Source organism: Chiloscyllium plagiosum, chromosome 41 (genome assembly GCF_004010195.1).
Source record: "Chiloscyllium plagiosum isolate BGI_BamShark_2017 chromosome 41, ASM401019v2, whole genome shotgun sequence".
In the NCBI taxonomy this organism is placed as follows: Eukaryota; Metazoa; Chordata; class Chondrichthyes; order Orectolobiformes; family Hemiscylliidae; genus Chiloscyllium; species Chiloscyllium plagiosum.
Genome location: NC_057750.1, coordinates 19,093,927 through 19,102,768, shown reverse-complemented (window position 1 = coordinate 19,102,768; position 8,842 = coordinate 19,093,927).

Here is an 8,842-nt window from a genome sequence, read left to right as displayed (position 1 = left end):
GGACCCTGGACTGGAAGATTATCTTGGAGGCCTCCGAAGCAAAGAGCGAGGCTTGCTGGCCTTTCACCTCCTTGAGGTCCTCCATGACATCCACCCCCATCGTCTGCAGCAGGAGCAGGTTCTGCATACTTTCCTGGAGCTGGGACAGTTTTCCCCGCCTCTCTCTCGCCTCCTGAACACCTTTGAGGATGAAGAACCTCTTGATGTTCCCTTTTATCCAACCTGAGTCTGGCAGCATCTGTGGAGACACAGCAGAGTTAATGTTTCAAATCGAGTAACCCTTTTCTTCAGAATTGACTGTAGCTAGCAAAAGGTTGCTGATATGCTGAAGATCGGATGGGTGAAGGGGTAGGAGTAAATGATAGGTGGAGATGGAATCCAGATAGAGAACACAGGAATTGGGCAACTCCCTCTCCCACTCTGCCAAGGAAATGACATCTGCACCAACGAACCCCACTGCCATGTGGCCAAACATGTAAACTCTCCCTCCCACTCTGTCAAGGACATGCAGGTCCTGGGCATCCTCCATTGCCAAGCCCTAAACACCTGACACCTGGAGGAAGAACATCTCTTTTGCCTTGGGACCCTGCAACACATGGGATAAATGTGGATTTCATCAGTTTCCTCATTTCCCCTCCCCCACATTATCCCAATCCCAAGCCTCTTGACTCGTCCATCACCTTTTCTATCCATCCACTCCACCCTCCTCTCTGATCTATCACCTTCTTCCCCACCTTCATCTACCTATCGCATTTTCAGCTACCTTCCCCCAATTCCACCCCTACCATTTATCTCTCAGACCCTCGGCCCACAAGCCTCATTCCTGATAAAAGGGCTTATGCCTGAAATGTTGATTCTCCTGCTCCTTGGATGCTGCCTGACCTGCTGTACTTTTCAAGCACTACAGTCTCGAAACAAAGGAATGAGTAAAGATCAACCTGGGAGAGTAAGTACTTGTTATTGGAACTATTTATAGCTGACAATGGAGTATTTGTGGTGGCAACGCATGTGATGACAAGGCCTAGTATGTGAGGATGAGTAAGCACATGGGAGAGAGTGCTCAGGCCCAAAAATTATTGAATCCAATATTGAATATGCGATTATTAAGCTTCTTTTACATCCTCCCCAAAGGCTCCGCATTATTCCTATAGTGTTGTGACCAGAATTGCAATGGGGGTGGAGGTTGAGGCAGATATGATTAGGGCATTTAAGGGACTTTTAAATAGTATTATAAAGATGCAAGAAATGGAAGGATACGGACCAAGGGCAGGCAGAAGGGATTAATTTAATTTGCCATCATGTTCAGCACAACATCGTGGGCCAAAGGGCCTGTTTATGAGCTGTACTGTTTTATTTTCTCTGTCCTAATATTCCAAATGTGGCCCAACTAAAGTTTAATACAGCTGCAACATGACTTGCCATCTTTTACATTCAGTGCCCCAACTGATGAAGGCAGCATGATTAATGTAGTCTTTACACCTTATCCACTTTGCTTAACCACTTTCAGGTAGCTATGGACTTGCACCCCAGTGTGTCTCTTTAAGGCAATGCTCCCAGGGATCCTGCCATTTACTATATACTTTCCATTTGTACTTAACCTCCCAAAATGCTTGACAGGATTAAACTCCATCTGCCATTTCTCTTCCCATCTTTCCATTATCCTGTTGTATCCTTTGACAACTTTTCTCACTGTTCACAACTCCACCAATTTTCATGTCATTTACATGACATTTACTAATTTACTAATCAGATAATCTACATTTTCATCCAAATCATTTACATAAATTACAAACAACAGATGTACCACTGATCCTTGTGGTATACCACTGCTTAGAGGCCTCCAGTTGGAAAAATGCGCTTTCAGAACTACCCTCTGCTTACGACCAAGTTAATTTGTATCAAACTGACCAACTCACTGTGGATCTCATGTAATTTAGTCTTCTGAACCAGTCTACCATGAGCGACCTTGTCAAATGCTTTAGTAAAGCTCATGAAGACAACATCTACTGCCCTACCCTCATCCATCACCTTTGTCACTTTATCAAAAAGCTCAATCAAATTTGTGAGACAAGATCTCCACTGCATAAAGCCATGTTGAATGTCCCTAATAAGTATATTCTCTTCCAAAGATAAGTAAATACTGTCATGAAGACTCTTCTCTAATAATTTTCCTTCCATTGATAACAAGGCCTATAATTTCCTAGATTATCCCTTTTGCCCTTCTTAAATAAAGGAATAACATTGGCTATTCTCCAGCCTTCTGAGACCTCGTCTCTGGCAAAAGAGAATACAATTTCTGTCAAGACTCCAACAATCTCCTCCCTTGCCTCCTTCCTTATCCTTCTTAAAATCAACGTGCCATATAATATTAACATACCCCTCCCTAATCTTGCCATTATCCATGTCCTTCTTCTTGATGCAAAATATTCATTAAGAGCCTCATCCACATTCACTCGCTCCATGAATAAATTCTCTCTGTCCTTGTGTGGACCCATCTTTTCCCTAGTTACCCTTTAGCTCCTGATATAAATATAAATTGCTTTGGGATTTTACTTAATCCTAATTACCAAGGACAATTCATGGTCCCTTGTAACCCACCTAATTCTATGTTTAAATTCTTTTCTGATTCCTTTAGATTTCTCAAGGTCTGATTTCTGTTTCCTGAACCTTACATCTGTTTCCTTTCTCTTTTTGACTGAACTTTCAATATCTCTTGTCATCCAGGGTTCCCAAATTTTGCCATCCTTATCTTTCATCCTCACAGGAACATGCTGGTCCTGAATTCTGAATCATTAAGTGGCTCTCTTGTGTCAGATGTGGATGTACCCTCAAACAGCTGTCCCCAGTCTGGTTGCATGGTGGCTCAGTGGTTAGCACTGCTGTCCCACAGCACTAGGGTCCCAGGTTTGATTCCAGCCTTGGGTGACTGTCTGTGTGGAGTTTGCACATTCTCCCTGTGTCTGTGTGGGTTTCCTCCAGGTGCTCCAGTTTCCTCCCAGTCCAAAGATGTGCAGGTCAGGTGAATTGGCCATGCTAAATTGTCCATAGTGTTAGGTGCATCAGTCAGAGGGAAATGGGTCTGGGTGGGTTACTCTTTGGAGGGTTGGTGTAGACCTTTCTTATTCCTGTGTTTTACCCAGATGGTTTTGCTGGATGAAGCTTCCAAAATATCTTCTCTTAGAGTAGCTGTGACATTTTCTTCAATTAGCAATGCAGCATCTATACCTTGGAACGGAAAGCTGCAAGACCTGACTTACTCTCAATCAGGTTTCTGTTATGTTATAATTCCATGTACTAATCCAGGCTCTAAGCTCATCTGCCTTGCATGTATATTCCTTGCATTGAAATAATATACTTCAGACCACCAGTCTCCACAGTATTCATAAAAATAGCCCTGCAGGCCAGACAGGACTACTTTTGTCATTGTCACTTCCGGTGGTCAGGTGGTCCATTCAGGTTCATTTCTTTGTTAAGACTTTGTAGTGATTGTTACAATTGAGTGGCTTGCTAGAATCAACCATATTGCTGTCAATCTGGAGTCACAAGTATACCTGGCCAGACAAGCATGGCAGATTCGTGTCCTTGAAGGACATTAGTGAAGCAGATGGGTTTTTCTGACAATTGGCAGTGGTTTCATGGTTATCATAAGGTTCTTACTTCCAGATATTTATTGAATTCAGATTGCACCATCTGCCATGGCGTGATTTGAAACCAGGTCCCCAAAACATTTGCTGTGTTTCTCGAATAATAGTTTAGCCATAATAATACTAGGCTATCGCCTCCCCTAATATGGAGAATGAACTGCCAGAGGAAGTGATAGATGCAGCTACAGTTAGGACATTTGAAAGGCATTTGGATAGGCAGATAAATAGGAAAGGTTTAGAGGGATATGGGCATGCACAGCCCATAGTGAGACTAGTTTAGTTTGGGAAACTTGGTCGGCATGGATGAATTGGACAAAAGAGTCTGTTTCTGTGCTGTGTGATTCTATGACACTATGACTATATGTACAAAGGACTACGGCGTGATACAGTAAAGAGCAAGAAGACAGCATGATGAGAATAAAAAGAACAAGAATATAGGATGGTGATGGTAAAAATCAGGAATGCAAGGTGACGGGAGTATAAAACATGGAGCTACAGCATCAGAAGAAACAAAGTTTGAAAGGAAGGAAGGGAAGCAATGATTAGTTGGTGAGTATTTTTTCCTTTATTGCTAAGCTGAGACACTTGTTCAACTCAAGAAAAATGTTAAAACTCAAGTGGTTGTTTGTATTAGGCAAGTAAACCTATAAGTGTATTAGCACAAGTCTGTGTTTGTAAATGAAGTTAATACTTTAAACAGGGCACAGACTCAATTGTTAAAGAGGGAATAGAAAGTTTTATCTGGACATCTATAACCTCTTGCTTGCAAATCCTATCCATGCAGGAACTTCAGGAAGCTTTTGTTGTCTTCAGGAATCAGATGTCCAGGAAGTGTCTCTGGTTGCTTCAGCTCAAACTCATGATTTCTGAGTGTCAGGGTGAGTCAGAGTCACTGTGAAGCATCAGACAGAGTAAGAGTTTTCTGGGTTGTACATTCCTCAAGCACTCAGAGTTCAGGATTAAAGATTGTTGGCCATCCAGAAAAGTAGATAGAAGCAGTGAATCTAGGAGTTTTTAGCCTATAAGTGTATTGGACATTGCTGGCAGCTTTGAAGGGTTGAAGTGCAGACAACCAAACCAATGGGCAAGACAAAGCAAAATTCAGAAAAATGTCATTATTTTGGGAAGTTTCAGAGTCAGCTGGGATGGACAGATCTATCATGATTGATCCCTTCTTATCCTATGATCCCACATTGGAATGAGTTCAATATAGTAGGTGCCCCCCTCCCTGGTGCCAGAGTTTGAGGATGACACAGAGAGGGTGTAAGTATATTTGGCAAGAGACAAGTTGGCCAGATACACTTGCGGTACACTTGCGGTATTGCTATCAAAGGTACAGAGAAGACAGTCATTGAGATCCAGCAGTTAGATTTTCTGGAGTTAGAAACTTGAAAAGATGAAAATCCGAAGTAATAATCACTGTCACACTCTAGCAGGAGTGGAAACAGGAAAATAGTGAGTATTGATATCTTTTCTGAGTCAGGGAGACCAAAACTGCACACAAACTCCAGGTTCAATCTAAACTAGCTTTTATACAACTGAAGCAAGACTTCATTACTCCTGTACGCAGATCCTGTTGCATTAAAGGCTAACATTCTGTTACTTTCCTAATAGCTTGCTGCACCTGCATGTTGGTCTTCAGTGGCTTATCAACAAAGATACCAAAGTCCCTTTATGCAACTACATTTTCCAATCTCTTAGTTTACAGAAATTCAACACATCAGCTTCTCCTACAAAATTGAATCCCCTCACATTTTTCCACATATATTTCACCCATCATGTTTTTGCCCATTCTCTAACACTGTATAAATATTCCTGAAGTTGCTCTTTACTTCGTTCTCACAGCACATTTTCATTTTGTTAAGTATCATCACAAATTTGGAAATACTACGTTTGGTCCCCACATCGACATCACTGATGTGTACGTGAACATCTGGGATCAAGTACTGATCCTTGAAATTTGCCACTGGTCACAGTCTGCCAATGCAAGAATGGCTCATTTATTCCTATTCTCTGCCTCCTGTCTGTTAACCAAGCAATGACTCATGTCAGTACATTGTCTTCTATCCCACATGCTTTCCTTTTTCTAAACAGCCTCCTGTGGGAGACTTTATTAAAATCCTTTTAATAATCAAAATATATTACATCCATTGACTCTACTTCATCAATTTTGTTCACTAACGTCTTCAAAAAAGCTCCAACAAGTTAATCAAACACAATTTCCTTTCGTGAATTCATGATGACTATGCTCAATTAGATCGTTATCATTAACTGTCTATTTATCCAATCCCTTATAATCGATTCTCGCAGTCTCCATAGTACCGGTATAAGGCTAACAGATCCCTGTTTTCTCTTTCAATCCATTTTTCCATGGTGGGTGACATTTGCTGCCTTCCAATCCACAGAAAGTATTCCAGAATCGATGGAATTTGGAAGATAATCATTAATGCATCATCAATCACTATAGTGACCTCCTTCAACACTCTGAAATGTAGACCATCAGGTCTAAGCATTTAACAACTTTTAAATTATAATCACTCTATTATAATCTTCTTATAAATACTAATTACTTCCGACTTCTCATTCTCTCTAGCTGCTTGGACAACGAGTTCTGGGAGATTTCTGAGATCTTCCTCAGGGAAAACAAATGCAACGTCATCATTTAAGTTCTCTGCTATTTCTCTATTCCCCAACTCGACATTCTGAGACTCTACCTATCATATGCCTACATTCATTTTGTCAAGTGTTTCCTTTTTACATACCTATAGATGCCTTTGGAGTCATTTTTTTGTTTTGCTACCTGCTTGACCACATTCACATTTTATTCTCCCTTTCCTTATTGTTTTCGTAGTCCTCCTTTCCTGTATTATAAAAACCTCCCAATCTTCAGAATGGTGGGTGTTTCTGGAAATTTTATTGGCCTTTTAATCTGATGCAGCCCTGAACCTCTATTGTTAGACACAGTTGACTGACCTTTTTTGAGTTTTTAATTTGTGAAAGAATGTATAGTTGCTATAAATCATGTAATAATTCTCTTAAAAACAATTCATTTCTCAAGTACAGTCACGCCTTATAACGTCAATTCTCAGCCTTAGTTTGTGCTTCATGCTTTCATAGTTATACAACCTTAACTTCCTTGCTTCAGAATGAACAAACTCATTTGTAATCATAATTTAAAATTCTATCATATTGTCGTCACAAGTGTGCTTTTACAACAGATATCAGATCTAAAAACTAGCTGCCTTTTAACATAAATTAGGGATATTATTAAATCCAAAGAGGGCATATATTTAAGTTGCCAGATAAAACACAAAACCTAATGATTGTGAATATTTCAGAATTCAATTAAAGAGGACAAAACTTTTGATCAAAAAAGGAAAAATAGAGTATGGGAGTAAAATTGCAAGGACCACAAAAACTGACCATAAAGGCTTCTGTAATCATGTGAACAGAACAGGATAATCAAGTCAAATGTAGGTTTCTTGCTGTCAAAAGCTGGGTAAATTATAATGAGGATAAAAGAAATGGCAGAAGAATTAAATATGTACTTTATTTGTGGCCTTTTTTTTGTGAAGACAGAACCAACTTCCCTGAAATGTTAGGGAATCGAGAGAGAGAGAGAGAGAGAGAAAATGAAGGAAATTGTCACAAGGCTCGTCCCTTTTTTTTTCTAAAATCTGTTCCTTGGCTCAAGGACACTCTGTCCATGATTTTTTCAGAGGGGTAATAAAGTGGGCCGGACTCCGATCAATCTGGTTTGCTACAGAGATGAAAAGGATTTTGAGAGCCTTTTGTTTATATGTAAACAGATGAGATTAGATTTAGATTAGATGAGACTTCAGTTGGGACTGATGTGTGTATTCAGAACAGCATAATTAAGTCCAGCTGGATAGGTTGAGTTCTCTAGGGGTTCTTTATTCTGTTCTTTATGTTTCATTGTGTAATTTTGTGAATATATTTTTCTCTGTTTTAAAATCTAGTAGTTAACCTAGCTATCTTACATGGGGTAATTCTCACTGTACACTAACCAAAACAAATTGCAAAGTTAGGTCTGGGGTTACCTACTTAAGAATGTTTTGCGTGGTCTGGTCGAGTCCATAACAAAATCAGCATTAGTAAGAAAATAGTACAAAGGAAGTTAATGAAGGTAAATCACCAGGGTCTGATAATCTGTGTCCCAGAGTACTAAAGGAAATGACTGTGGAAAAATTGGTGGTCATCTTCCAAAATTCTATCGACTCTGGAACAGCTCCTACAGATTGGATTGTGGCAAATATAACTCCATTAATTAGAAAGAGACAGAGAGAAAAACACAGAATTGCAGACCAGTTAGCCTGAAATCAATAGTGAGCAAAGTGATAGGCTGTTATAATGTGATGGATGATAACAAAACAATTGTAAAGCATCAGTGGGATTAGACTAAGGCAATATGGGTTTATGGCCAATAATACTTGACAAATCTACAGGAGTTATTTGAGGATGTAACTACTGGAATAGATAAAAGAGAACTTGTAGGTGTGATGTATTTGGATTTTCAGAAGGTTTTTGAATATATATTCAAAATATATATAAATGTGTTTGCTAAACCCGACACCCTACACCTGTAAAGCCTCCCACTCACCCACCTCCTCTAACCTGACACCATTCGAGGGAAATCAAGTAAGCTTTTTTTCTCTTTCATTTCTTGATAAGGGGAGTTAGCAGGGATGGCAGTGCAATGTTCCTCCTGTGGAATGTTTGAGATGAGGGACACCAGTAGTATCCCAGCTGAGTACACCTGCAGTAAGTGCACCCAACTCCAGCTCCTTGAAGATCGTGTTAGGGAACTGGAGCTGGAACTGGATGAACTCAGGATCATTCGGGAGGCAGAGACACTTATAGATAAAAGCTACACGGAGAGAGTTACTCAACCTGCTGTACACTGGATCTACAATTTAGGTTCCCATCCCCTTGCTGAATTAGTTAAAACTCTCCTGAAGAGCATTAGCAAATGTTTCCCCCTCCCAGATATTGGTACCTTTCTGGTTCAGGTGAAGATCATCCTCTTTGTCCATCCTACCCCTGAATGAGCCCCAATTATCCAGGCATCCAAAACCATCCCTCCTGCACCATCCCTGAAATGAAGATAGTTGGATGACTGTTAGAAGGGGTCAGAAGCAGTCAGTGCAGGGATCCCCTGTAGCCATTCCACTGTAGAA